Source organism: Vulpes vulpes, chromosome 3, assembly GCF_048418805.1.
Source record: "Vulpes vulpes isolate BD-2025 chromosome 3, VulVul3, whole genome shotgun sequence".
NCBI classification, from domain to species: domain Eukaryota; kingdom Metazoa; phylum Chordata; class Mammalia; order Carnivora; family Canidae; genus Vulpes; species Vulpes vulpes.
The window spans coordinates 38,923,304-38,949,698 of record NC_132782.1 but is presented as its reverse complement, the minus strand read 5'-3'; the positions used below and the strand labels follow the sequence as shown (position 1 = coordinate 38,949,698).

The window sequence follows — 26,395 nt, the reverse complement described above, 5'->3', positions numbered from 1 at the left end:
GAGATCCGGTTTGATGTCTGATTTTTCCCAAGATGTTGGTAAGAAGGGACTCACGTACTTCATCCCCAACATTGCAGAGAGAATACCAGACCAATTGACTCAGATTCAATGTGTCAAGACCAATGAATTCAAGTTCAAAGTTAGCCATACTTCCATGTTCCCTTGATCACTCCTCACATCTTGGTTTTATAGCCAGATGCTAGTAGTTGACAACAAAATAGCCATTCACCCTCTCAATCTTGATTACTTGAAAGCATCCATTGAGCCAGAAACACTCATAAATTAGATCCCTAGGGATGAGCCCATCGACTGGTTATAGAAATGATGAAAGGGGCTTCTGACAAACAATAACAATCCAGGTTGGCTTCCTACGCAGTTAAAATCAGACTCCAGGAATTTCCAATACAGGAACAGGATAAAAATGAAAATAATCACAGTTGATTATTTTTCTAAGCAGGGCAAGTTAGAAAGCCTCCTGTTTTAGCAAGTAAGCATTTTTTGCCAGCTGCATCATTATACTATGCCACATAAAGATATAATTGTTCCCCTTTTTGCTATTATTTGGGGTTTTTAAAGGATCTTCTGAATAATCCTATATAGCCCTGCGTTTTTCTCCATAGACTTAATACTCCCGTATGCAAAGGATAGCACAGTAGTTTAAATACCTGGGCCACTAGACAGTTACACTTCAGTTCAAATCCTGGCTCGATCACTTGCATGGTGTATGGCCTTGTGCAAGTTTCTGAACACTCCCACATGTCAGGAGCCTCATCTCCACAATGGTGACAATGGTACCAATCAATGTTCCTGAGAGCTGCTCTGAGGACTGAGGGTAAGGAAAGCTTGGTGCTCAGCACATTGCTTGGCCTGCAGGAAGTGATCAGTAAAAGTCAAACATTATCATCGCTTGCATAGCCATTGTCAATACAAAGATGTTAAAGAATAAGGAAGGCCTTGGAGACTAGCAAATGGAGAAGCTAGAGGAGAGGGAAGAAGATTTCAGGTAGTTCTGGAAAAGTAGATGAAAGCATTGAAGCCAGGACTGGAAAATAATGCTATTTTTTTTTAACTCCGAATGTCGAAGTTCAAATGCCAGATCCGTATGACCGTCAGAAGGTACTTCACTTCTCCGATGTTTGCTTTCCCCTGTGTAAAATGGAAATAGTACTAGAGAGCCTGCAAATCAAATCAGAGTGAAGATTAAGTGACGTAATGATACTGACGGGACCGAGCCCGATACTTGGCCCACAGGGAGCAAGCTTTCCTTCTCTTGCCTTGACTCTGGACTCTCAGAGCCATTGCCCTTTGACCTACCCTGCCTGTAAGGATCACCTCCTGTAGACCAGGTGAGGGAGGTGAACCCTCATTGAGAATGCTCTCAGGAAATCTGGCTTCCTGCTTTCAATCTTTTTGTTTTAATTCCATAATCCCAAATATAGAGGAGGAGGCACTCAGAGGTTTTCTCTTAAGTATTTGAGAGAAGAAAGCATGCTGTAGTGTCTGGGAGACCTGAGGCAGCAGGCCCAAGAGCATGAGGAGTACCAGCAAACTCTGGTACCAACCATGAGCCACATATTTGTGTAGGGGGCCTGGAAAGGATAGGGGATGGCAGGGGGTGGCGGGGAGGACCTGGGGTTACCTGTAATCACTGTCCCTGGCTTGGTGACTCATCTCCTCCTGGCTTTGGCAGCCTAAGCTGATATACCACTATTTATTTAAAGGCTCTCTGAAATATGGGCAGTATTTTCACTCCAGGTGTATTTTGAAAAGATGACTCGATTTGAATACAACATTTTTTTTCCAAACTGAAGCAATATTTAGACAATATGTTAACAACGTATTTAAGTCAGTGAGCATGTCTACTAATGTGTGTGCATGTGTGTGTGTGCACAGGTGCATAGGGCTCTCCTGGGTGACACACAACATGCGCACACAAATAAGTTAGTTTTTTTTTAAATGAAGTTATTTGTTTGGGACATCACACCCCAGAACTCTTCAGGAGCTGGTATAGAGGGACTGTTAGGTTTGTAAAGGTCAAGGCCAGGTCCATAGACACCCTATCAGTCCTTAAGTAATTTGGTATTTGACATCCCTCCCCCCAAAACCACAACAGCTTCTAAATCCCACCCCCCAAGTCCCCCAAGCCCCCCTAAAAGCTCCACCCTACAGCCATATCCCCCGTAAGGTCCTTCCCTTACTCTTTGGAGGAGTGGGAGGCCACGCTCGCCCCCTAGTGGCTGACGCTGGTAATTGCACTCCCGGGCCTTTCGTTCTTTGTTGATTGACAGTTTCCCCAGACAGGCTGTGGCCAACCTCAAGGGTCAAATTCAAGGACACTTTTGGGCTGCAGAGTGGAGATTTGTGTTTTTTGTTTTTTTTAATTGTACTTATTTATTCATAACAGACACAGAGACAGAGGCAGAAACACAGGCAGAGGGAGAAGCAGGCGCCCTGCAGGGAGCCCAATGCAGGACTCCATCCCAAGACCCCGGAATCACAACCTGAGCCAAAGGCAGATGCTCAACCGCTGAGCCACCAAGGTGCCCTGCGGAGTGGAGATTTAGTCATATCTAGTGCAGAGCATAAAAGTCTTTGGGTCTGTGTAGCATACATTTTCTCTGTCTGGTGTATCTTCTTTAGAATTTCCCTTTTCCGCACAGCTTATGTAAGAAGGGCTAGTAGCCTCTCTATGTTGTCACAACCCCCGTCTCAGATGTTCCCACTCCACAGACCTGTCCCCTCTCCCACTCTGACCTGTGGCTACAATCGAGGGAATGGTGCAGCACAAATGAGGGAATTTGTCCCAGACGGTCAAAACCTTGGAATTCCAGGAGAGTCCTGGGTTTTAGTCCAGTTGCCAAAGTTCATTCCCATCTCTTAATTCAGATTTCCCAGAAATTCATCTTATCAATATTCTTATGGGGGCAGCCCTCGTGGCCCAGCGGTTTAGCACCACATTCGGCCTGGGTTGTGATCCTGGAGACCCGGGATCGAGTCCCACAGAACCTGCTTCTCCCTCTGCCTGTCTCTGACTCTCTCTTTGTCATGAATAAATAAATAAAATCTTAAAAAAATACTTTTATGGGCCTTGAGTACAACTTCACCATCCCAAGAGAATAGCTCCTCCACCACTCACCCAGAATATTTATGGAATCTGCTTGCTCAAGATACAGCCATGATTAAAGCCACACGGGAATTACCACAGGATGCAGGCATCTGTTTCCAGGGCCTTCAGAGTTCTCGTACCTCCCACGACTCTACGACTCTAATGGCTATGGAGTCAATCCCTAGAGTAGGAGCTCCTGAGCCCTGAGGCTAGAATGTCATCATAAATCACTATTCTTACCTCCTAGCACAGGACCTAATACATGTTATGGACTGAATTATGTCCCCTCACCAAATTCTTTACTGAAGCCCTAACCCCCAGTGTGACTCTATTTGAGATAAAGCCTTTGAGCAGATAATTAAGACCAAAGGAGGCCATGAGGATGGGACCCTAATCCAATAGGACTAGTGTCCTTGTAAGACGAGATACCAGAGTTCTTTCTCCTGCTTCATGAACATAGAGGAAGGGCCATGGGAAGACACAGAGGGAAGGCAGCCTTCTACCAGCCAGGCAGAGAGGCCTTGCGAGAACACAACCTTGCTGGAACTTTGATCTTGGATTTCTAACCTCTAGAACTATGAGAAAATACACTTCTGTTGTGTAAGCTGCCCAGTCTGTTATGGCAGCCTGTGCAGAGAGGAAAGCTCTGGGGGTGCCTGGGTGGCTCAGCTGGTTAAGCCTCTGACTTGATCTCGGCTCAGGTCATGATCTCAGGGTCTTAAGATCGAGCACTACATCAGGCTCTCTACTGAGTGTGGAGCCGGCTTAAGATTCTCTCTCTCCCTCTGCCCCAACCCCCCTAAATAAATTATCTTAAAAATTAAAAAAAAAAGAAAAGAAAGAAAGGAAAGCTCTTGAACAAAACTCCTACGACTAGACCACAGCGCAGTTCTAATTTCCATGGAAGGAGACAGGACAGAAATGAATGTGTATTTAGAACTGATACAAGGGGCAGCTCTGTTCCAGCTGCTTCTGCAAGAAATTCACCAATTGTCTTCCAATCAAAGAAGCCCTCCAGGGTACCTGTGTGTATCCACCCAAACACCCATGGGTGAAGCATCTCCCCTGTGTTGTTTCCCCCCACTAGAACTTCCCCAGCTCTTGGCTGTCAGTGATTCCACGGGTCTATGAGCTTGAAAGCAATGTTTCACTAGGTGAGATGAAATCAAGTGGCACAAAGCTCTCTGTGCCACCCCACAACCCGTGTTGCCCCTGGACATCTACGTGAACGTCTGTAAGCACCCAGGAGGCAATGCTGCATTCCTCACGCCGCGTTGGGTTTTATGGCCTTTGTTCCATTTTGATCAACAAAATCTAGTGAGAAAACCAGGCTTCCTGTGAGGCAGGAGCCAAAACCAGTGTCAGGTTCTCACCCTGAACCTTATCTTCCCTTTAATAACAGACACCAGGCCACCTGCAAAAACATAGCCACAGTTACTGATGACTTTTTAGAAAATAAATATTCACAACGGCTTTGTGAGGGAGCAAAGGCCGTTGCCTCTGAACTTCAAGTGGCCATCGAGAATCTTCTCACCTTGGATCACAGAAGTCATACACTTGGTAAGAGCAGAAAGCCGTGCAGCCTCGCGTCCCAGGCAGGGCTCCTGGGGAACCTCCGGCCTTGGATCCCGAGTGCCACTCGCCAGTTACTCGATGCGAGGCCTTGAGTGATTTACGTCACCTCTGCACGTCTCTGTTCCCTCATTTCAAATCTGGTGATGAGACTATCATAGTGAGGACTAAAGGAGCTGACACATAGAAAACACTCTTGACAGTGCCTGGCCCAGGAGAAGCGTCCAGGAAGTGTTCAGTAGCAGCTGTCCTTCCAGCAGGAAGAGAAAAAAAGGGAGAGTGATTGGTTGAAAAGTACAGCCTTCTTTATAATTCTTGCAGGACTTTTCCCGCAGCTCACTTTCTTGGCTTATCGTCAAGACCTACACACGTATATCTGGAAAGTGCATGGATAGTACCTTGAAAGATGTTAACATCTTTCTTCCCTCCGTGTTGCCTTAGGAGAATCCCTCCCTCTTTCATTCGGTTGGAGGCTTTTATCAAGCCAGGTAAGGGTGAAACTGGACAAAGAAGGAGGTATGTCTTTGGTGACTCAAGTCAAAGTTTGGTTTGTAAATCCTACAGCAGGAAGGAAGCCCATGAATAAACAATAGATTTGGAACACTTTCAGGTGATGCAAGAGGCAGTTTGCCTGCTTCGGGGGAGCAAAGGATTCTCTGGGTAGAAACACAAAGAATTGCACTGAGAAGGGGCTCTGTGTTCTCCCCAGCCAGTCCCATGGAAGAGGGTACAAAACCCACAGGAGGGTCTGGGATATGCAAGGGGAGCTGAGGAGGGTGGCAGGTGGATGAAGCAACCCCAAATGCAGCATGGGGGATCCCCAGACAGCTGGAAATGAGATGGCCTCGCTGACTTCCCTATTTCCCGTGAGGCTCATGGAGCAGCCAGGTATTTCCAGAAGCTTTGGACCAGTAAAGAACCTCCAGCATCAGCCTGGATAGTTGTTAGTGATGAATTGTGAGACTTGCCACCTTCCTTGCCTCCCTCATGATCCAGCACCACCACCAACCTTCCTGGAATTTGCCAAAAACACTGGATAGAGAAGCGGGGTCCTAAATGAGCTGAGCCCAGGACCGTGATACATGGGAATGCAGGTTGTTCATTGCTACACAACACCTTGCCCAGGGAGCAAGAAGAGGCCAAATTCTAGCTGGTGCTTTGCCATCGCATGCTGCTGCTGAAAGGGGCACTTCTTCCAACTGGCCCAGTGTTGCCAGAGGCTAGTGGCAGCTGGACTGAGCAAACCTTGACTGAACAGAGCTCCCTCTGAATGCACTGAAAAGTTTTCATCACAAGCAGATTGGGATTCAACGTAGAAACTAATTTGTAGTATATAAAAATAAAGTTACAGCTCTTGCACATCGGAATCTGTGGCCTAGGTTTTGTTACCTGTATATAGAGAAACATAAAGAAACCCACTTCCCGCCCCAACCAAAAAAAAAAAAACACAACAAAACAAACACCACACACACACAAACAACCTCTAATTGTACCATAGTTACTGTGAAGGTATATTTTCTTTCCATCTTTTCTTGATGTAATTTTCCACAACCAGTATCACACAGAATATGCTTTTTGGTAGCATGCATTTTTTTAAAGATTTATTTATTTATTCATGAGAGACATAGGCAGAGGGAGAAGCAGGGTCTCCGCAGGGAGCCCAATGCAGGACTTGATCCCAGATCCCGGGATCATGACCTGAGCCGAAGGCAGACACCCAACCGCTGAGCCACCCAGGAGTCCCGCATTTTTCACTTACAGTTCCGTCGCAGGGGAAATCACGTAGACCGCGGACCTCAAGCTTGTCTGCATGTTTAAAACACTTGAGGGGCTTCCCCAAGTGCCAGTCCCCAAGGCCATACCTGAGGCCAGTGGGATCAGAAACCCTATGCCACCAGATGCCCCATCACTAACTCAAGGCACAAAGGTGTTTAGAGTCAAGAAGTGTGAGGACTGAATCTTTGAGAACTCCTTACTCAAATCAGTGCTTTTGAAAAGTTAAAATGGTGTGACTCACCCGGAGGTGTTGTTAAAATGCAGATCCTGATTGAGTAGGGCGGGGTGGGACTTGAGGTTCTGTACCTGCACAGATGATCCCACTGGTCAGTGGCCCAGATTCTGAGTATCACACGGGCTTCGAGGTTGGGAAGATAGAGAACAACCAGAAAAAATCATTTCTATTTGGAGCATTTTCCCAAGTTGTTAAAAACTGTTCCTTAACTATTATTTTTAATAGTATTTCTGGCAATGAATATGTCTTATATTTTTCTTAACCATCCCCCTCTGACTTGTCATTTAAATTGATTTCAACTTTGCTATTATAACCAATGCAGCAATGAACTCCTCTGTGCAGGCTTCTTTGTCACCGGCTTTTAAATGAGCCATGAACTGAGGAAAATGAGGAAGGTGGCAAAGAAGGCCCAGAGTGGCACAACCATCCAAGGCACAAGTTCCCTTCCAGTACGGCCAGCGTGACTGTCCTTAGGCAACTCGAGTGATGTTTCCTCGCCTCAGTTTTTCTCTGCTAAAAATGGGCTTTTTCTTTTCTTATATCCTTAGACTAAAAGGAGTGAAGAAAGTGACCTCTAAGTCACTGCTTCCTTCAGTGGAGCCACTACGTTATGGGGTATTTGTCACAGCTCGGGGACCATGGCTGAATGTGCAGATTGCAATCCCTGGCATCACCCTGCCCCAAAGCCTACGAGAGACAGGATGGCTGGTGCCACGGTAGTGAATAAACATTGGGATTTGGCCCACCCTTAGCTGTTTGGATTTCAGTGCCAGGGGTAGGAGGTCTGAAAGACATGAAAAGAAACAGCTGAATTCCAAGACACTCCTTCAGATAAAGTTTCCTTTAAAACATTTGTACCATTCTTCATCAATATTTATAAAGCGATGACTAGATACAGCTACATTCCTCTTAGGCCAGGTCGAGAACACACCCATAATACCTGATGGAAACACAGTTGTTGTTTGTGGGACAGCGGGACACTCCTACAGGCCAGCTTCTTTGAAAATGAGGAAGCATGCCGGCCCTGCACAGCAAAAAACTAAAATCAAAATTGGTTAGATGAGCACAAGGAAACAAACGCAATTTTTTTAAGGGTAGAAGAATCACGGATTCAGGGTTCTGGGTTTGATTTTTGATTGGCCTCTTGTTAGCAGAGACTGACAAGCAAGTTAATCAATCACTTTGAGCTCCAGTTTCTCCCTCATGAGGCATTATGGCGGTCATTGTGAAGGCAGAGAGAAATATAACTGTTCTAGAAGGAGTTGGCTGATCTCTCTGGCCTTTTAAGCAAACAGAATGTTAGCAAATACTTGCCGACATGTTGAAGATTGAGGCCTCTTAGGATTTCATACCATATTCTTGGTCCAATCCTTGAGAGGCACCAGGAAAGGCATCTAGCTCCCAAATGAGTCTGTCAGTAGATGCCACGTGGTACCTGGAATATTCAAACCACTCATCTTTTGGGTTACGGTTCTCAGCCATTGCTTCTGTTAGAACCATCTGAGAAGAATGTTTAAAATGCCAGTGGCGAGGCCCCACCGTCCACCAACCAAGGCCATGCTCTGGTATTGTTTACAGAGTTCCCAAATGATTCTGTCGTACAGCCTGAGCTCAGAACCACCGAGTTACAGACCTAAGACACTGATTGAAAATCCAGGGCAGGTAAAACCACGCATCATTTTCTTTCCAAAAACCCCAGTTTCAAGAAATGTATCATCTCAGTCAGTCCCTCTCAGTGCCCTGCAGGAAGGACATGAACAGATCATTCTGGACATCCTGATGAGGCACAACAGAGAAACTCCTGGAACACCAGGGGAGCTCTGGACTTCTATGAAGGGTCAGAGAGAGGAAGGGAGAGGCGATAGTGATAATACACTTGTCCATCAAGACCAACTACCATTTATTGAGTCCCCACTAGGTGCCAAGTACTGTATACCACGCATTTCACATTTTGTTCTTACACAGCTTACATGGAGGCTGGAGACAGGGTCAGAGGTAGTGGATATGGAGTAGGAAAACAGTGCAGATTTTCCAGAAACCGATTTGATCATATACATCAAGAGCCCTCAAAATGTTCAAATTCTTTGGCCAAAGGATTCCACTTGAAGGTGACAATACCATGAAAAGGGTCCCAAGTGCAAGTGGTGCTTTTGTTCACAAAGACGTCCATCGGCAGCATGGTTTATCTTGGTAAGAAGTTGGGAATTACCTAACTACCCAAAAACTGGTGGTGATTACCGTGTACACTGGAGTATAATGCGGCCATGTAAGGCTATTTTATGACAAGATAATTTTGTATCATAAAATATTGAGTAAAACCAAGTAAGACATAAAATGAAATCTACCATGTGATTCAAAATTCCAAATATAGCAAATGGCTATAAAATGTGTTACATTACAAAGTTGGTTGCCACTGGCAGAGCTCTGTTTGTACCCATAGCTCCTGCAGAGAGAGCGCTTCAAAAGGTTACAAGTATATTGCCAAAATGAAAATTTTTTTAATTTAAATTCAATTTGCCAACATATAGTACAACACCGAGTGCTCATCCCATCATGTGCCCTCCTCAGTGTCCGTCACCCAGTTACTCCATCCCTCTGCCCACCTCTCCTTCTGCAACCCTTTGTGTTTCCCAGAGTTAGAAGTCTCTCATGGTTTGTCTCCTTCTCTAATTTTTCCCACTCAGTTCCCCTCCTTTCCCTTATAATCCCTTTCACTATTTCTCATATTCCACATGAGTGAAACCACATGATAATTGTCTTTCTCCGATTGACTTATGGAAATCTTTTACAGCAAACACTTAGATTGAGCATGCCGTGGCACTGCGGACATCATCCCGTTTGTGTTGCTGCACTAACGCCTGAGTGTGCATTCTCCTCTTCAAATAAACCCAGGCAGGGAGGCAGATGTAAATAGTTAGAGGAAATGGAAAACAAATGACAACTGATTTGTAATACAACCAAAATATTTGTTTCACAAGTTTTTCTCACTACTGGAATCAGGTTCTCTGTGGGTGTGAAAAGAAGAGGAGCTGGGAAGGAAGGGCAGCTTTGCAGAGGAGAAGACAAAAGGAAGTGGAGGATGTGGGGGGTGGGAAGCGAACAGAATCATGTTTCGGCTTGCGTGGGCATCCTGGAATGTGCATCCAGGCTGTTTTTATGACACATAGATGATATACAATAATGATAGATATGACAATGAGACAATGAAGAGTATAATTACAACATATCACAAAATTGGATATTCCTGAAAAACTGAAGTTTTTCAATCTGGAAAGTAGGGTTCAATGAGAGCAGCAAAACTGAGATTATGGGAAGCTGAGCCTCCAAAAAAAAAAAAATGCAAGAAGCTGATATTGTGTCAGTGTACTTGAAAGTAACACTGCTCTCCAAGTTTTCAGAGCCAGGCAGATGGTTTTTAGTCTAAAAACTAACCGGTTACATTAAACCGGGCTCCAGGGTCCTTTGAGAATACCAGTGTTCTTTAAAGAGTTCTTGTAATCCAGATGTTTAAATTCCTTGTCCAAACCTCTTTGATCGGGATAAAACCACCTGGGAACATATCAAAATGCAGCTTTCCTATGAGGTTTTTCTCTCTCTTCATCACATCCGGGCTCCTGTTAAGTCAGAGCCCTCCAGCTCTGACTTGTCTCTTAGCATAATGGCCCCTTGTTTCAAGGCAGATCAGTTGTACATTTCAATGTAGTTACAAAAGTTAACAAAAATTGCATAAAGGACCCAACCCTCTTCTTCCCCATTGGGAAGCACCACTATTCTCCAGCCTTTGGGATCATCTTTGCCTTAATAGCCAAACAAAATAACTATAACTTTAAGAAAGCCAGTGCTTCCCACAAATTGTCTGGGAGCACTTACGTTATCCTGGTACCCACCTGCCAGCTCTTGTTCCAGACCTCCTCCTCTTCTGGTCTCATTCCCATCCCCTCTGCTCTCCTCATCACGGCTCTTATCAGCTGTGTCCTTTCCATGATCACTGTGTGCCCAACGCAGACACACTATCCCTTTCCTCATTCTCCAAGGTGATGCTGTTTTGTCTAATAGGCTTGTACTGAATATTTGGAGGTAACAGCAAAGAATCCTAGCACAGATTAAGGAATCACTGACACTGAGATACATCAGAGTTCTTAAATTTCCTTGGGCATCCTTTCCCAGCTTATTATAATAAGAACTAGAGAATGCATTGTGGACGAGTCAGAAGAGAGCCATCATCGCTACTGGCAGACCAAGTCTGTGTCCCAAATCAATCCCAGGACCCACATGGCCCAGATTCACGTGTTATTACATTCAAAGAAACAGTTTAGGAGCAAAAAGACACTTCAATCTGTAATTGCATCTGCTGAAGGACAAGAAAGGCATTTGGCCCATGGCCCACTGAACACTTCTCCCCTCTTCCCCTCCTGCTCTCAGCTCCTCTGGTTATTCTGGAACCCCTCACTCTCCAAAGCTCCTTGCTCTCTTGCTCTCTATTCTCCTCCATGACTCTTCTCAGTGCCCAGCCTAAGTGGATTCTTAATCCATCTCCCTTTAACACTTCATTGGGTACATCCGTTTAGCTTCTCAGGCTTCTTTTAGTCTTGCTTTGGTCTTAATTCCAGGATTTAGCACAATTGAAAAGAACCTAGGAGTTAACCATCAAGCAAGAATCTTCACCCATTGAGAAGCTAGGAAGGGGAAGAGGAGCAGGGATGTTGAAAAGGAGGAGAAATCTGAAAATGCATACATTGGTCATTCCTATCCCCACTGGGCATTAATATTTTTCTCTGCTATAGTTTAGCAGGCCAACCCCCACTTAGGAGGTTAGGACCATAATAATGGCCTGTCAGGAAGGCATTATCAGGACTGCCCTTCTAGTAGTAGCGAGCCAATAGGAGAGAGGTTCTCGGAGTTTGGTCCCTGAGCCAGCAGCATCAGCACTGCCTGGGGATTTGTTAGAAATGCAGTCCTTCAGACCCCACTGCAAACCCACTGAGTCAGACACTCCACTCTGGGGTGGAGCCCAGCACTGTTCCAACAAGCCCTCCACATGATTCTGAAGCAGCTAAGTTTAAAAGTAAACTTTCTTTCCTAGCCTGGACCTCTCCAGGCCAAGGAGCTCACCGGACTTGATTCTAGTCCCGCTCTGCCTCTTTCTAGCTCCGTGACCTCCAACAAACCACATACCTCCCCAAGCCTGACAGACCACATCGGGCTTTCTGCTGCAGAGTGTCGGGGCTCTTTGCCCTGTCAAAGGCTGGCCCCCAAAGGATTATCTTTCTTGGTTCCCACCCATGAAGCCTACTCTGTTTTCTCTCTTCTTCTCTTTGGGGACCTGCCAACATTTGCTATCTCCTTTGGGGTGCCTCTTCCCCAAGTGTGGGGACCATTTTAATAACAGTAACAATACAATATAATAACAATTCTAAATCCTTTGTGATACTGACATTGAAATGACAGTTCCAGAATCCACTTGGTCACCTTATTCTTGACCAATAGTGGGATCAAATTTGCTTCCCCAATACAAACATGCTCCCTGAAAATCATCACCCTTGAATATGGGGTAAAGTACTTTGACCAAACACAGAAGTTCTGTTAGGTACATGGCTCACCTTTAGCTAGAACAGGACCCCAGCAAGGGGTTAAAACCAAAAGTCAAAACAGTGTTGCAATTTTAAATTTCTCTCAGCTTATCACTTCCCAATCTCTCCTTCCCTCCAGCAAGCTCCTAATTATTATGGATTGGAGTCGTCAGTGGCAATTTCTTTCATTTTTAAGTCATTTTAAACTTGCTCTAGGGACGCCTGGATGGCTCAGAGGTTAAGTGGCTGCCTTTGGCTCAGGGCATGATCCTGGGATCCAGTATCGAATCCTATGTTGGGCTCCCTGCATGGAGCCTGCTTCTCCCTCTGCCTGTGTCTCTGCCTCTCTCTCTGTGTCTCTCATGAATAAATAAATAAAATCTTAAAAATAAATAAATTTGCTCTAGAAGCTCTGTCACTGGGGAGTGCAGCCTTAATACTTTGCCCCGTAGTGCTCAACCAGAAGGTTTTGGTCAACTGGAGGACTGCTGCTGCCTAGTCTCTGAATTCTCTGGACTCTGGGCTTTTTCAGGAGAAGGTGGCAAATAACCCTGGTCGAAGTGGGGCACATCCTCACATGCAGCATAAGTCGGAAACCACAAAGGGAGAATAAGAGAGCAGCTCCAGCAAGCCAAGAGCTACACTTGGTACCAACCTGCACACATGCTGGAAAGAAGAGAGGTAGGAAATAGAAACCATCTCCACACCCTGGAAATGTGCTTATAATCTCCAGAAGAAACTTTCTGGCTACCTAACCAATGCCTCTCAAATATTAATGTGCCTATGAATCACCTGAGGATCTTATTAAGATGTACCTTTGATGAGGCAGGTCTGGGTGGGCCTGAGATTCCGATATTTCTAACCAGCTCTCTGGGGATGCTGATCCTACTGGGGTGTAGATCACACTTCAAGTAGCAAGAACCTAACTCCTCCATTTGTGAAGTCCTTTTCTAAGAGAAGGCACTGTAAAAACACAGGAGATTCATTAGCTGAGAGTAATAGTAAGTATTTCTGCTGAGTGTTATCATCACCAGAGTGTAAGTGCTGGAGTGCCTGGGTGGCTCAGTAGCTTGAGCATCTGACTCTTGGTTTTGGCTTAGGCCATGATCTTGGGGTCCTGAGATCAGGCCCCAAGTTGGGATCCATACTCACCATGGAGTCTTCTTGGGATTCTCTACTGCTCGGTCCCTCTGCCCCTCCCCCATTCACATGTGCTCGCTCCCTCTCTCTCCCCCCAATAAATAAATAAATAAATAAATAAATAAATAAATAAATAAAATCTTTAAAAAAATACTATCTGGTTCAGAGTCTGATGTCACCTTTTTCAGAAAACACGTATTTTAAGTAGTATAAATGTGCTGTTGCTGTGTGTCAATGTGCATTTTATTTCTATTTTTTTTAAGCTAAGTTTTTGGTTAAATACAAAACTAATTCTAAGGAGAATAATATAGGGAGACAAGTGTTACTCCTAGCCAGGGAAGTGGTTCAGTAGGTAGATCATGGGTTCAGTACCAGATTATTGGGATTCCCAGCCTTTAGTAGGCTATTTTCCAAAACAGCACTTTGACCAGTGCTTCTCATACTTGTTTGAAAGGTTGAGTGCTTGGAAATCACAGTGCTCCCTACAAAACACAATGGGTGAAATATTCATATGTACCTTACAGAATGATATGATACAATTTTACTGACAGAAAATATGGCTCTAATACACGGACACGGCATAAAATAACAGCCTGCCCTGAGTCCTTTTGGAAACGAGCCTCAGTGTCATTACTAGTAAGATGAGGGTAATAACACTACCTCACAGGAGACCTTTGATCCTTCAGTTGGAACCCAAAAGATGCTGGAGATCTTTGCTTCTGGTGCTTCTGTAGCGCTCACCATAAGGCACGCTAGGACTTCCACTGCTACTGGCTACCGTTTATTTAGCATCCACCATATACGAGATACTATCCTGAGGGCCTTGCAAATAACTCATTGAATTCGACAACGGCTCCATTAGGTAAGTATTTTATTACTTCTGTGTTATAGATGAGGGAAATAAAAATGGTTCTCTGCCACAGTTCATTGGTAGAGTTCACTCCTCATTCATCTTTCAGTGGGCCACACACCAGCTCATCCTACCAGCTACTTCTCCCTTGCTAGAAATTTGCTTTCTTCACCACGAAATTATTTTGATCAAGCAAGTCTCCAAGGCAGCATTAACCCTTTCTGAGTCAAAGTCCCTTTGACCATCCATTGGAAAACATGAACCACCTTCCCAGAAAAAATGAACATAAGCAAATAGACCATCTTGCACTTGACTTCAGGGTCCCAAGCAAAGAACTTCTATCCTACAGAGTTTAGGAGGACAAAGAGGGCTTTTACAGGCTCCGCGCTGAACATGACCTGCTATTCCAAGCACTGACCTGAAATGTTTTCCTTAGCCATTTTCCTGATCATTTTATTTTTCAAATATTTATATTGATAAAAGATTAAACAAGTCCTAAATGTCAAAAATGTTTCTTGGCACCAGGGTGCCTATAGAGTTTCCAATATTTTTTTTTAGGCACCGGTCATCAAAGAGACTATCTTTTATTAGTAGACAACATCAGTTGAGATTAGTGAATGTCCAGAGAATGCTTGTTTCTCTTTCTCTTGGTATCTAAATGAAACAAGATACTTAAAGCATAACAACATTATTGCTCTCTCCTGTTTTGTTTTGTTTTTTTTTTTTTTTTTTTTGACTTAAGAAGAGACTTGAGCTGTCGACAAAAAAATACAGACCGGGGAAAAACACACAGAGTTTGGTGGTTTCTATAACTTCCAAATATGAAATAAAATGAATCAGGAGGAGGTGAAGGAGGAAAGACAGAGATCAGAGATTTATACTCAGAGTGATTTGAAATTGACCTTTGTTGTGCATCTTGCAGAGCCGCAGTTCTCAAAGTGTGCCTCTAGACCGGCAGCGGCAGCATCACCAGGAACCTGTTAAAAATGCAAATTCTCAGCCCTCAGCTCGGGCCTGGGGAGACAGGAACTTGAGAGATGACACCCCCGGCAGTCTGCTTTGGACAAGCCCCCATGGTGCTTCTGACTCATGCTAAAATCTGAGAACTGCTGGGGTGGACAGACTTTCTCTGACAGAAGTGACCTCCCTGCTGGTCCTAAATCAAACCACGGACTCTAATGAACAGGGAAGATGAAGAGCCCGATGGTGAAGAGACCAGTGTTCACTGAGCAACAACTCCATGTCAGGCACTGATTATGGTCTCATTTCATGTCAAATCTTAAAAATGCTTACTCTTACCTACATTTTCAAGATCCTTTCTAAGAGAGAGATTCCAAGAGATAACATAAGTCCTCCAACCTACAGACCTATGAAGTTGTAGGCTCACGGTAGGAAATTTGAAAAGTATAAAAAGCTATAAAGAATATAGGAATACCCACAACTCTACTCAATTCAGTGTACTTCCACGTAGTATTTTCTCCCTATACAAGACCCATCTGGATTTAAAGGCTACTGTGTGGTCTCTGAGTTTGGATTTCAGAGAAGGTTCTTTTCTCTGAGATCTGAAAATCCAGGAACCCAAGCCTTAGCCCTTTTTGTCCTGTTCCCCCTCTAAAGGCAGATCCTCCAGAACCTTTAATTCTCCCTCCATTCCCATATTTGATGTAAGAGCTTAGTGAACTAAACAAGCGAGATACAATAAGTGCTGAAACTGACCTAAAATGAAGCGGGAGCTAAGACCCTCCAAGATGGAGCAAAAATGGACTTTAAGCCAGACGTAAAACACACTATTTATGCTCAGTTCCTTAGAAAAAGGATGGAGGCTTGCTCTAAGACATGTGCATCTTTGCCGGGGGAGAGGGGGGCGGGGTTGAGAGAACCGCTGTTTCTGGCACCCACTGCAAATATCTGTCCGGGGCAGGACATCATGGTCTCTGCACCACGAGCCAGGCATTGTGCACCAGAGTCAGGGAATGGAAGTCATCAAAATTCTGGACGGCATATTGTGATGTTTGGATGGTTCTCTATTTAACCCCCTGTGGAGGCTGGTGTGTGTCTATTTCATGCCAGACTCAGAGAAAATAGTAAAGATAAAAGACAGGAGGCTTGGTCTTATAGATGTTGTTTTCATAAAGTGTTTGTTTTCCTTGCTGTTAAGACCACTTGTCCAAGTGAATCATTTCGAGTTGTGTTTGATTAAAGTACCTCCAAAAAAAAAAAAAGCCAAATGTTTTTAGAATATATAGCTGTGGGAGCCCAAACATAATGAGGAGAGAGAGAGAGAGAGAGAGAGAGAGAGAGAAAGAAAGAAAGAAAGAAAGAAAGAAAGAAAGAAAGAAAGAAGAAAAGGAAAATAAAGGAAAGCTTGGCTCTTTTGCCTGCCACTGATTCTATGAAACCTGGAAATAATTGCTGTTCCCTGAAGCCACAAGTCCTTAGTTTTCTCCTAACATAAAATGAAAAGGAAGATAACCTGCAAAGATTTTACATAGCCGAGGGGCACCTGGGTGGCTCAGTTGGTTAAGTGTCTGACTTTTGATCTCAGCTCAGGTCTTGATCTCAGGGTCATGGGTTCAAGCCCTGCATTGGTCTCCATGCTGGGCCTGGAGCCTACTTAAAATAAGAAAAAGAAAAGATTTCATATGACAGAGATTTATCATATTTAGCCTGTGGATAATTGAAATTATAATTAATAATTACATCAGAAGAATGCCTTTTAGTCTCAGGGAATCTTTATGATGTGCACTAATGAGACAGTTTGGGATAAAGGAAGGAAGTAGGTTCTAAGAAGAATACCACCCTCAAAAAGTTGAGTAACACAAGATATTCACATATGAGAGAGAAGTTCTCACATATTTTACTTTCCTGCTTTCAAATAGTCAACGCATTCATGTAGTTCAAATTCAAACAGTACCAAAGGACAGAGAAAAAGAATCTTTACACATCCCTGTTCACCACTCCCCAGTTTGCCTCTCCAGGGTTTCACGAGAGCCACCAGAGTCTTTTGTGTTCCGTCAGAGGGGTAGTATGCATAAACCAGGAAGACACATAATTCTTACACCCCATTTTCTAATGCAAATAGGAACACGGTGTTCGACACATATTCCACGCCTCGTTTTTACACTTAAAAATGTCTCCTGATTATGTTTTCATTTAAGTATATAAACAACGTTTCCATATATGATCTCTACCTTAAAATCATGCCCCAAAATAGAGGTTCCTCCTGTCTGTGCCTGTTTTGTCCCTTATTTTATGGTTTTTCTTTGCTTTTTTAAAAATTCTAACCCTTCCTCCTTTCCCTCTTACATTTCATCTGGCTTAAAGGAGCATCAGATTTTTGTGCTGCAGTGACCCTCGGCTTCTAAGAAGTCTGGTGATGGCACGTCTGAAGAACATTCCTGAGGCTGGAACTTGAACCTTTCTGGAGAGACAGATACATAACAAGATGTAAGGAAAAAGGAGAAGGGACAGAAGAAACGGACCCAAGATTAAAGACAAAGGTAATGTGAAAGAGCAAACATTTGGGATACTTATATCCCTAATATATTCATCATTGATTATGATTTGAGTGACTGAAACAGTAAAAGCTATTTTTCTATGAGAGGAGACCAGTAAAATGCAGAGGTGGTTAGTAGGCCAACATAGCGGAGGAGAGATTACGCTGGGTAAGCAGATGGAAGTGTGCACAACAGGCTATGGAGATCCACATCATCTCTACAGATGTGAATATAAATTGATATATTTCTACGGCCAATTTGGAAAGAAAATATCAAAAGGATTAAAAATGTACACACCCTATGAAATTGTTCAGAAACCACTACTATTTTAAGAAAACAAGGATAAACAAATTTATCACATTACTTAAAACAGCAAAAAGATAGAAACACAAGGGATTAATGAGTAAATCATGATGCATCCATAAGCTGAAATACTATCAGCTATGACATACGTTTACAGGCATGAGAAAATGTCCTCCATAAATTTCTAAATTATAAAGAAATTAATGACAGCAATAAGGCCCCCTCTGTATATTTATTTTAATGTAATAATAATGTCAAATGTTCACTGAGACTCACCATGTACCAAGCATTTTAAATATGTTAACTCATTTCAACCTTACAACTTATACATTAGAAACTATGAGTTTTTCCAATTTTCCCAAGAGAAAATTGAGATACAGAGCAATTTAGCAACATGGATGAGATCACACAGTTGGCAGGTAGGAGGCTGGGACTTGGATCCAGGTGTTATACCTATACCTACACAAGTGACAGTGCCTACCTGTGTATCAAGAAACCTAGGGACACCTGGGTGGCTCAGTGGTTTGGCACCTGTCTTTGGCCAAGGGCATGATCCTGTAGACCTGGGATCAAGTCCCATGTTGGGCTCTCTGCATGGAGCCTGCTTCTCCCCCTCTGCCTATGTCTCTGCCTCTCTCTCTGTATCTCTCATGAATAAATAAATAAAATCTTTAAAAAAGAAAGAAAGAAACCTAGGAGATGAGACATCTGGGTGGCTCAGCAGTCGAGCATCTACCTTCGGCTCAGGGCCTGATCGCCAGGTCCTGGAATCAAGTCCCACATCCGGCTCCCTGCATGGAGCCTGCTTCTCCCTCTGCCTGTGTCTTTGCCTCTCTCTCTCTCTGTGTCTCTCATGAATAAATAAATAAAATCTTTAAAAGAAGAAATAAAAGGAAAATAAACCTAGAAGACAAAACCGAATTAGGCAGTTTTTTCCCTGTGACAATCATAGGGGAGAAATGCATCTCCACATGGAAAGAAGTCATCCTTGAAAGCAGCTCAGAGGGGCACTGAGGGAGGTGGATCGAAGATCCAAAGATCCATCTGCCTGTGTTGCAAGGCTTCAGTTCTGATAAGGCTGATATGGGAAACTGAAATCAAGGGTAAACAAACAACTTTAAGGAGACTGGCAAGGGACCAAAATGAATCAACTCAGTATTTTAAAGTTAATTTAATCACAAAATATGCCATGAAAAAAACATCTGGATTAAAAAAGAAACAATAACATACAAGTATTTATACAACTAAACTTGCAAAGTGATCAACTACTTATTTTTTTATTCACATAATAAATAATTTCTTTAGTTTGTAATGACTGCTTCAGGATGCTCTTTATTTTTTTATTTGAATTCAATTTACTAACATACAGTGTCCTATTAGTTTCAGAGGTAGAGGTCAGTGATTCCTCGGTCTTATATAACACCCAGTGCTCATTACATCTCATGCCCTCCTGATATGTAGGATGCTCTTTAAAAGTGAGTTCCCATCATGCACTTAAAATCAAGTTAAATTGGGGCACCTGGGTGACTTAGTCGGTTAAGCATCTGCTTTTGGCTCAGGGTATGATCCCGGGATTCTGGAATAGAGGCCCTGCATGGAGGCTCTGCATAAGGGTCAGACTCCCTCCTCCATGGGGAGCCTTTTTCTCCCTCTCCCTACCACTCCCCCTGCTTGTGCTCTCTCTGTCAAATAAATAAATAAGTAAAATCTTTAAAAATTAAATTAAAATATTAAAAATAAAAGTAAAAAGGTTCTTTGTTAAAAGGTGAAACAGAATCCAAAAGTCTCAATGCTCACCTCGTAAATGGAATAATTGTATAGGGAGGCATAGGTTATATTTTGTAACTTTTCCTCAGAAATGCTTTCAAAACCACTCTTATTGTTAATTTACTATTTTACATTGTATTTAGTAAGAAAATCATTTCACCTATATCATTTATCATACTTGTTACCAAATGACTATGTTTCTAAAAGTTCAAACTCACTGACAAATGATGATTTGCTACTACAGAGGCTATTTTAAAAGCAGACTAAAGCTTTGCAAGACCCAAAGAGCTATTCCTATAACATATTTAGGAATGTTAACATTGTTAGAATAAGTATATCTTCTTAAGATGGCTCCTGAGAAATTCTGACATTTTGTTTATAAACAAAATTATTCACATTACTTTTTTTTAACACATATGTAGTTTCAAGTCTAAAAAAATCTATTGTATAAGTTGAATTATATGTATATACACGTATCTAGAACTTATTTCAAGGCATGTGGGCACAGGACTCCTTAAAGTACACGGAACACTATTTTCCTCTTCATTGCATAATGGCCTGGGGCCTTGAGCAAACTAAAATAAACTACACTAATTTTGCAGTCTTATGTTAAAGCCTTAAATCCGTCACATAAATATTCCAAAACCAACTCAGAGCAGTAAGCTGATGGCTGGATGGAAAGCACAATCAGAGGGATTATTCTAAGGCTTTGAGGGAGCAGGGGAAAAGCGTTCCTTGACCTTCTGTACTGAAAAGCTCCTTTTCATCTGGTTTCAATTCTCTTGTTTGTGCACCTTGCCATATTTATTATTGAATTCCTGATTTCTTCGTCTTGTTTCATGTTCCATGTTCCAATGATTTATGAGAAATTGCTGATCTAGATGTTATCTTTGGCATCAGGCGAATGCACAGAGCCCCCTAAGAATGCTAAGGGAATAAATGTGTTTTGAGCTGCACAATGCCCAAGCTGAACAGATGTCCATCAATTCATGACAAATGCCAGCTGAAGACGCCTTCATAAGACACATTTTTCTTCTTGAACACAGCAGTAGCAAGGATCACAGATATTTTTTCCCCTCTTTGGTAGATGATTGTTATTAGAAATGATAAGATTTTGTCCTAAAACAGTGATTTGAGAAGAAATCTGGCCAAAGACACACTTTTTAAAAGTTTTCTAAAGATGAAGTAAGTAGCTGTGTTTTCTATATCAAGGATCTGTCCTGTTTGGTTTGACTAAGAAATGAAATATGCTAATGACATTTCAGTTAATTTCTAAATATCTCTGTAAAGATGATTTAAGTGTGTAGGAAATTAGAGGGTTTTTTTTTTAATGGTGACCAGCTTTCTATTGCTTAACTAACTGAAGTCTAATTAGCAAGTCTAATGTGTTCAGAGAAAATCATCTAATTAGATCAATTTTGCAGGCTAATCAAAATATTTGGAGAATTTTCCCTACTCTTCTTCTCTCCACTAGAGGGGGTTAAACACATCCCCAGAACACCTCCCTCTCACAGAACTTCATCTTTCTAGGCAAGTCCTCCTGTATAAAATTTCATATCAAACACTCTAGAGTACCCATGGATACAGATTCCCTAGCAGGCTTAGTGTTTTTGACTTTGCCTGGAGAATTTAATAATTTTAAAATTATTACAGAGTGAGATGGGTAGTAATAATAATTAGGATATCAAGTCCTAATTATTTAAAATTACATTCTTCACTTATTTCCAGCTTATTTATTCGAGTAAAATCAGAAAAGCAGCACAGACAACATGTAAAGAGGTTAAAATACGGTAATATACAGTGCACTTGCAATAAAAGGTATATAATAACAAAAGGAGAAAAGAAGTCCCCTTTTTCTATGATAATAAGGGAGAGAAAGGGATGCTTTTTCTTGTTGCTCTTTCATACATATGTATGGCTATATTAGGACACCTCAAGCAATTAATACAATTCAAGTTTGGTCGTTAAACAAATTAAGCAAAAAAGTAACTGGTTAAAGGTAATTTTAATACATCAAATGTTTGGGGCAGCCTGGGTGGCTCAGCGGTTTAGTGCCGCCTTCAGCCCAGGGCATGATCCTGGAGAACCAGGATTGAGTCTCACGTTGAGCTCCCTGCATGGAGCCTATTTCTCCCTCTGCCTGTGTATCTGAGTCTCTCTCTCTCTCTCTCTCTCTCTCTCTCGGTGTGTGTGTGTCTCATGAATAAGTAAATAAAATCTTTAAAAAAATACATAAAATGTTCATTTCTGCAGTTCCAAATACTTAAATCCTAGAATATTTAAGAAACAATTGGAAAAACACTGAAGATGTCTCCTGTGAATGTCGAGAATTTTTTTTTTAAGATATATATTTTTTATTTATGATAGTCACAGAGATAGAGAGAGAGAGAGAGAGGCAGAGGGAGAAGCAGGCTCCATGCCCCGGGAGCCCGATGTGGGATTTGATCCCGGGTCTCCAGGATCGCGCCCTGGGCCAAAGGCAGGCGCCAAACCGCTGCGCCACCCAGGGATCCCGAATGTCGAGAATTTTAAAGGACATACATACTTCAATCTTGGCTAGGGTCAAATCTGTGATTGCCAGAACTGTTCTTTATGGAGTTCATCAACTTAATTTCCAAAACTCAAAGTTAAACATGGCAGGGCCACAAAGGTTTTATTTCTGGGTGGTCAGATTAAGTATGGCTTTCATTTTTTTCTTTATGCTTTCCCATATTGTGTTGTTTCTAGAATGTGTATTACTTTTCTAATTAGGGAAAGGATCTTGGGGGGAAAAAAAAAACCTGAATTGCCAAACACACACACAAAGTACAATTCACAAGCCCATGTCACAATGATGAAGAAATGAGTTTTACTGAGCCAGGTTTTCATAAGGATAACTACTTACCTACCCTACCTTCTGGGATTCAGAAACATAACCATAAATATAATCTTGTATCTATCAAGGGTAGGTACCTAAATGTTTTTTCTAAGACTTTTATAAAAAATTTAATTAAGAAGAACCAATCTCACACTAAGAAGTGATTTGTGATAGGTTAACAAACATTTACATGAAGGCCAAAACAAAACCAATGTTACATAGCATATAAATAAAACTGTATCATCCCCAAACTGTGCTCAATTAAGAAGAAACTGTGAATCAGAAGTGGTTGGAGAAATTACTGAGGAATCTTCAGTCCCATCCAGATTCTTGTACTGTCATAGCCTAGTTTAATATCATCTACTGCTCGGTCTCTGTGCCCCTCATGGAACCAGATCACATGCTAGCCTGAGTCCTTACTCAAACATTTCATTTCGTTATGTTATGTGTGAATTCATAGTCTTTCTGTGTCCAATTGTTCAAGCCTCAGACTTTAAGAAACAATGTCTTCTTTAATTGTGCTAATGGCCAGCTCCTTCGTCTCTAATTATTATAGCACAGACCTTTGCAGATACAACTCTGTTCCAATGTCATAAATGTCCACTGTTGTTCCCTGTTACAAAACACCTTCTTCTCTCTCAGACAATGGGTGCAGAAGGGTTTTTAGACTCCTAGACCTGCCAGGCAGTGCCCTAAGTGTTTTCCTTCATAATGAAGATATAGGCTGTCACTCACCCTTACAGGCTGACTCTGTCTTCTACCCACACCAATTAGGACATTAGGTCCCTGCCCTGTTTTACACAAGAAACACAGTCATTCCCAGCATTTGCATATTTAAAAAAATAGATTTTACTACAGGTCTCAAAGGAGAAACAGTAAAGGGGTCTTACACTAGACATGTTCAGCAAACTGCTGCAAACATCCAAATCAGAGCTGACTCTCCAGTGTTGCTACCACCTGGGGTTTTCACCCTTCACCCCACAGAGTTCCTGGCCCCACTGGTGCCTTTCCTTCCCTCAGTCTCTCCCCTCCAACCTGCACACTTGTATTCCAGTTGCTAGCAAATTAGAAGCCTTCTTTATAAAGTGAAGGGGAATTATAAATGATTTTATTTTCTCTGCTACATTCACACAAGTGCTCACAACAGGCCTTCATAATGGGTTTTCCTCACCCTTAGTTTATACTGAGGGAGGTCCCAGGGACAAAACCAGGTTCTCTCCAGAGCTTCATTCTAAACTACTAGAGTGTCTATTTCCTCATATAACCAAAAGATGTCTGTACAACACTAGCCAGAGGGTGAAATAACCAAATCATCAAACTCCAGACAGCTACAGATACAGGGATGGCTTTTATAATGCAAAATAGGAGAAAAATAACACACAGAATTATGTTTTTGCAGAGACAAAAATATAATTCATTCATAATTCATCTGAACCATCTCAAGTTCAAATCCAACTTTGAAGTTTTCTCCCTACCTGAGTCACATAAATGGAAAAAAAGCATTTTTAGGAATCAAGTATTTATGCAGAGTGATAATAAGCCACACATTCTTAACCTCCAGCGTTTATAAAGATGCATGCAATATACACACATATGTAAAAGATAAAGGGAACCCTAGGTAATTCATTGAGCAAAGACCTATTTTCTAAGTTAAAAGAAATTGAAGTGGTTAAAAAGACCTAGAAGGAAAAGACCTAATAGACACATCATAAATACTGACACTGATTATATATATATATATAATATACATATTATATATATTATATAATATACATATTATACAAGATTATATATATACACACACACAAGATTATTAGTAGTAATAGTAATAAAGTTTGGTAAATGGCTATAATGGAAGAATTTTGAAGAGACTTGAGATTATTTAAGCTAGAAATAGATATCTGAGAAAATCTATAGGTATTCTATAAATATCTACTGAAAGCAGACAAATTTAAGACAAATTAGAAAGCATTTCCTAAGTACAAAATAACAGCATTCCAGGGACACCTGGGTGGCTCAGTGGTTGAGCATCTGCCTTTGGCTCAGGGCATGATCCTGGGGTCCTGGGATCGAGTCCCACATCAGGCTCCCTGCATGGGGCCTGCTTCTCCCTCTGCCTGTGTCTCTGCCTCTCTCTCTCTGTCTCTCAGGAATAAATAAATAAATAAATAAATTAATTAATTAATTTTTAAAAAAGCCAAACAACCAAACAGCCTTCTGGAATACAATGCCTAGGAAGTTAGGTGGTTTCCTTCTATAGGGTCTGATGTGAAGCAAAGGAAAGACATCACCTCGCTTTCATTAGCGAAGGAGAGGCCTAAATGATTTCTTCACCATTTCTGCAGTTTGAATTGTAGGTGCACTGTCCTCTACATTGTTTTTCTGACTTTCTTAAAGACAGCAGAAAATCAAGACATACTTTTGAAAAGGAAATCCGAAGGTTAATTTCTAGTCATACTACCTATAAGGACCTAATTTTGGATTAAAAACAAAACAAAACAAAACAAGACTTCCCACGTGACTTGGTGCAGCGAAAACGGCAGCCCTCAGTGGTGTGAGCCCCTGGGTGCCTCGGCCACGGCCCAGAGTGCCTTGTGGAGCCAGGCCAAGGGCATGGGGGTGCAGGGCGCCTTGCCCATGACTCTGCTGCCAGGAGACCTGTGGGGCCTGAACTGAGGCACGCTATCAAGGAGGTGTTCCAGGCTGCCTCTGTCCCAGCGGAGTTCCAGGAGCATCACCTGAGCGAGGTGCAGAATATGGCATCTAGGAGAAGCTGGAGCAGGTGTTGAGTCCATGAAGGAGAACAAGGTGGCCATCGCTGGAAAGATCCATACCCCGAGGGAGTATAAGGGGGAGTTAGCCCCCTACGATATGCGGCTGAGGCCTACGTTGGACTCGTTTGCCAACATAGTCCACGTGAAATCACTTCCTGGGTACAAGGCCCAACACAACAGTCTAGATCTAGTGACCATTCGAAAGCAGACAGAAGGGGAATACAGCTCATTGGAACATGAGAGTGCGAGGGCTGTGAGTGAATGCTTGAAGACTGTCACTCGAACCAAACTTCAGTGGATTGCAAAGTTTACCTTTGACTATGCCACCAAGAAGGGGGGGGCGGGGGCAAGGTCACAGCTGTCCACAAGGCCAACAGCATGAAACTGGGGGATGGGTTGTTCCTGCAATGCTGTGAGGAAGTTGCTGAACTGTACCCCAAAATCAAGTTTGAGACAACGATCATAGACAACTGCTGTATGCAGCTGGTGCAGAATCCTTACCAGTTTGATGTGCTGGTGATGCCCAATCTCTACGGGAACATTATTGACAATCTGGCTGCTGGCTTGATTGGGGGAGCTGGTGTGGTCCCTGGTGAGAGCTACAGTGCAGAGTATGCAGTCTTTGAGATGGGCGCCCGGCACCCATTTGCCCGGGTGCTGGGCAGGAACACAGCCAACCCCACAGCCACGCTGCCAGCAGCTTCCAACACGCTGCGGCATCTCAGTCTCGAGTATCACTCCAACATGATTGCAGAGGCAGTGAAGAAGGTGATCAAAGTTGGCAAGATGTGGACTCGAGACATGAGCAGTTATGGCACGAGAACCGACTTCAAGTCTGTCATCGGCCACCTGCACCCCCATCAGCTAGACCCTTTATTCCCTTCAACCTCACAAGGACATACTACCTACACATCCCTTCAGTACAGTGGGCCAGAAAAGCGTTCTTAA

The 26,395-nt window shown here is 42.7% G+C and overlaps 1 long non-coding RNA gene and 1 pseudogene across 2 annotated transcripts in view; one reads left to right on the top strand and one right to left on the bottom strand.

Moving 5' to 3' along the window:
- Positions 1 to 8,478, bottom strand: part of LOC112926669 (uncharacterized) — a 47,641-nt gene extending 39,163 nt beyond the window's left edge. For both annotated transcript variants that reach the window (XR_003236393.2, XR_012000367.1), the window contains exons 1-2: positions 7,630 to 8,478; positions 6,696 to 6,812 (exon numbers count right to left, since the gene is read on the bottom strand). This is a non-coding gene — a long non-coding RNA (uncharacterized lncRNA). The remainder of the gene's footprint in view (positions 1 to 6,695; positions 6,813 to 7,629) is intronic.
- Positions 8,479 to 20,996: 12,518 nt separating this feature from the next.
- LOC112926695 (isocitrate dehydrogenase [NAD] subunit beta, mitochondrial-like) lies at positions 20,997 to 26,395 on the top strand (annotated as a pseudogene).